Source organism: Orycteropus afer, unplaced genomic scaffold (assembly GCF_000298275.1).
Source record: "Orycteropus afer afer isolate SDZICR_OR568_19922 unplaced genomic scaffold, OryAfe1.0 scaffold00049, whole genome shotgun sequence".
Classification (NCBI taxonomy): domain Eukaryota; kingdom Metazoa; phylum Chordata; class Mammalia; order Tubulidentata; family Orycteropodidae; genus Orycteropus; species Orycteropus afer.
Window position 1 is genome coordinate 1,641,079 of NW_006921636.1, and position 4,411 is coordinate 1,645,489.

The following is a 4,411-nucleotide window of genomic DNA, read 5'->3' on the forward strand; positions in this document are numbered from 1 at the left end:
CAGAGCCCCCTGGGCGCCATGCAGAGGGGCCCGGTGTCCAGGATGCCATGGGCAGAAGGAACCGCGCCGGGAAGTGGGGGAGCGACATGCTAGCACAGCCAAGCCTCAAAGAACCAAAGAAAGGCCCGGCCCTGAGACAGAGACAGGAATCGGGACCTGGGCGGGGGGCAGAGACGGCGCTGGTCTGCTTTATCTATCTCTGTGTCTGTTTATTTTTAGGTGCACAGGGAAGCTTGTCTTCTGCAGCATCAGGAAGAAGCGGCCTTGCCAAGAACTGAGCTAATGAGCTGAGATGGTGTCCCTGCAAAACAAACACAAACTCTTGCTTTGCAACTGAGAGTGAGTTTTCGATTGATAACCCTAACCGTTCACTCAGAAGCGCTGTGGGTCCCGTGGCCACCCTCCCGTCCGTTTTGAAATCCGCTTCCTGAGGAGGGGACACCCGCCTAAGAAATATCAGAAAGGGAAGGAGAAGAGAAAGAAAGGGACGTTTTTACGTTTTTGTGCTTAATTTCCTGCCCTGCTCTCGATACACCACACACACACACACACACACACACACACACACGGCACAACTGGATAGTCCTTGTTTGCAAACTGTCCAGGGGCCCTGGTTCCCATTACATTAGACTCCAAGAAGCCAGAGGCCATGCCCAGTGTGCCTGCAAGGGGTTCGATTTCCACAGACTGGACCAGCCAATGGCGTGGGGGTTTTTTTGTTTTGTTTTTTTTAGGACAAATAGACCCAAATTGATCTTATGCCTTAAGGAAATCAGCAACATGAGCCCCCTGAATGAGAAGAATAGGAAAGCCATTCCCATCATTAACTCATCCAAGTTGCCAACGCAGGGGGCCGGGCGGCTGCTTTGCAGAAACGTAAGATGACGGGCCCCTCTCAGTGTCCTTCCTGAAACCTAAAAGGCAGCTTGCACAGTAGGTAGAATTCGGCTTCTCTGTGGTCAAGATCCCATCACTCAGTCAGTGGTGCTGAGGTGCCATGGGCCTCTGGAAATCACCGGCTCCGTTAGGTGGGACAGGAATTTCCACAGAGCAGCAAAGCCTGTGAGTCGGTCATTCAGATCTTCCACTCCAGGCTGGCTGCCCTTTGCATCAGTTGGTTTTCTGGGGAGCGTAAGCCCTCGGCCGCTGTCTACCTTTCCCACAAAGCCCTCCCTCGGTCCCTTCCTTCCCCTGGCCCTTTAACTTGCCACAACGGAAGCAGCGCTCCATCCAGTTTCATGGAAGTAAGGACAGTAATAATAATGCCTGCTGTTACCACACTTTACAGTTTATACAATGCTTTCTGGATACTTTGTATAATTTAAATCACAATCCCCCTAACACACCTTAATTGCCTTGTGACATTTCTTAAAGGAGGGGACTGGAGTGCTCTCCCCCCCCCCGCCCCCACCAGGAGTTCTTCTTGACAAAATGGCGCCAGCCCCACTGCTGCTCACAGTTGCCTGTGTGAGCTCTTACAAGATTTCTCATGGAAGCACGGTTTAGTTCAAATGTGACCACACGGGGGCGCTGCAGGGCCTGGGGCTCCACAGGCTCCGTTGTGTGCAGTAGATCCTGTCTAGGACAGAGTAGAACTGTCCCGTGGGGTTTCCTGGTCTGTAATCTTTACAGGAGCCGATTGCCAGGTCTTTTCTCCTGCAGAGAACCACTGACCTTTGGGTTAGCAGCCCAGTGCTTAATCATTGCGCCACCAGGGCTCCTCTACAATTTCCAACCAGGCACTTTTCCCTGATTGCCTAACCAGAGGTTGGGACGAAGCAGCTTACTGGAGTGTGTTCACTAATTGCTAGGAAGTGGTCAAGTTTCATCAGGAGAACTAGCGTGAGAAGGTGGAAGAGGCAGGCCACTTGCTGCCTCTGACTCCCAGACCCCCAAACCAATGCTTTGTTTTCCCCTTTTTATCTGCGCCGTCTTGGGAGAAGCTCCAGGAAAGCTGGTGTGGTTCCAGAAGCATTTACAGCCGTGCCACTACAGAGTGTTTAAGTCGTCCTGCTGGTCCGGTCACACTGCACAAGCAGCCCACCTCCACCCTTTCCACTCGCACTGGAAGACAATGGCTTAGCCTCCAGGTTCCTCCCCATACAGTGGGTAATAATAGCACCTATCCCACACAGTCACTGTGATCTTTGAGTGAGATGATGCACTGCGGGGCTGGCGGATTAGTAACTAGCGTTCAGGAGCCCTGGAGGCGAAGCAGTTAAAAGGCTAAAGCATTTGACTGCTAACTGGTGGTGTGAAGCATCAGGTGTTCTGTGGGAGAAAGCAGTCTGTTTGTGTAAAGATGGCAGCCTTGGAAACTCTGGGGGGCAGCTCTCCTCTGTCCTGTCGGGCCGCTGTGAGTCAGAATAGACTCTGGTAATGGGTTTGGTTTTGGTTTTTTGGTATTACATTATTGGGAACTTCTAGCCCCAGGTAACAGAAAACCCCTACCCACACAGGCTACAACAAGAAGAGACTTCACCATCTCATAACAAGTGTTCGTCACAGCCCTGGCTCTGTTCCTTGAGATTGTGTTTTCAGACCGGTGACAAATGACAGCTGAAGTTCCAGGCAAGGGATTCTGAGATTACTGTAATCAGTTTTGATTTATCATTTTGGTGAAATGGCTGTTGAGAAGACAGTGACCATGATGCAATACCAGAAAAATAGTTATTAATTTAGTGTTTTTAAGATCAGCTATTCCCCAAACCAGCCACGCCCCTTAGGTCCAGGTTGACAGGCTTGTGTAACTATGATGCTCCTCCCTCCCCACCAGGCACATCAGGAGCAGGGACTTTCTAGTCTGTCCCATTCACTGCTCTGCTGCCAGGGTCTGGCAGATGCCTGCACGTGGTAGAGACGCAACAGATACTAAATCGTCTAGGGCCACATCCGCTGGGAAGTGGACTGCCTTATGTGCTACTATGAACTTGTTTTAGCTCCAAGTGTGTGATCACTCTAATCTGACACCTCCCTTCCCCTGGTGACCAGCCCAGTGGTTCTCAAAGTATGCACCCAGGCCCAGCAGTATCAGCATCACCAGGGAACTTACTAGAAAAGAAGTCCTCAAGCCCCACTCCAGACCTTCTGAATCAAAGCCTTTGTTGGCAGGGTCCAGCAGCCTATGGTTTAACAAGCCCTCCAGTGATTGTGATGCACCAAAAAAAGACAATTGTGAACAACTGCTCGAGGTAGAGCTACCCCCTCCGTGGGCAGCGGCACAGTGGTCCAGTGACTAGCTGTCAGACGCAGGGAGAGTAGCTGCTCACCCTGACTCTTCCTGGATGCTGGGTGTTGGGTTTCACATGATGGCTTTGCTTGCCGCCATTTTACAGATGGGGAAACAGGATTGCCCGAGGACAGAGCTGACACAGGCGAGGGTGGAACTGACCTTGTAAAGACATGGTTCGTGTGTGTGGAGAGGCCAGCAGGCAGCAGGCAGGGATGGTAGGATGTGTGAGAGAAGTGATGGTGGTGCCTTGTGGGCCTCAGGAGGAGGCCGTGCCCCAAGGCTGTAGAGGATGGAGGCTGCCCATTGGAGCAAACGGACAAGAATGAATAAAGGTCGGCCAAAGGGGAGTACGTGGTGGAACAGCTCGTGCCTGGGCTCAGAGTCCACAGGGAGACAAGAGGGAGGAGGCTGGAGAAGTGGCCGAGACCAGACCGCCAAGCACCCGTATGTAGTCGAGGTCCAGTGTATGCGTAAGCTTTATGCTGAGTGCAGTGGGGGCACACGTATGTAGTAAGAGGTCTAGCGTATGTCTAAGTTTTATGCTGAGTATAGTGAGGGCACACGTATGTAGTAAGGGGCCCAGCGTATGTGAAAGCTTTATGCTGAGTGCATTGGGGTGCATGTATGTAGTAAGTGGTCCAGCATATGTGTGGGGGCACACACATGTAGAAGGGGTCCAGCGTATGTCTAAGCTTTATGCTGAGTGCAATGGGGGGACATGTATGTAGTAAGGGGTCCAGTATATGTGTGGGGGCACACGTATGTAGTAAGGGGTCCAGCGTATGTCTGAAGTTTTATGGCTGAGTGTAGTGAGGGCACACGCATGTAGTAAGGGGTCCAGCGTATGTGAAAGCTTTATGCTGAGTGTAGTGAGGGGCTGCAGAAGAGATTTGAAATGGAGGATGATGTAGCTTGATTTGTATTTTGGCTACAGGTAGGACCAGATACAGACTCTGTTCAAGGACTGTTGGTTGAGTGGCCTCAACTATTTTATGGTTATTATAAAGAGTCAGTTTCCTTTTAAATTTCTGTAAAGATCATCAGACAGAAATGCCCACTTAGATAAAACCTTTAAATGGCTCGGACTCCTTTGGAAAAGATGTCCGAGGTCCACAAGTTACCTGCTTCTTCAGGCCTCCTTTGAGCAATGGTCGCGGTCTAGCTCCCTGAAACAGAGGT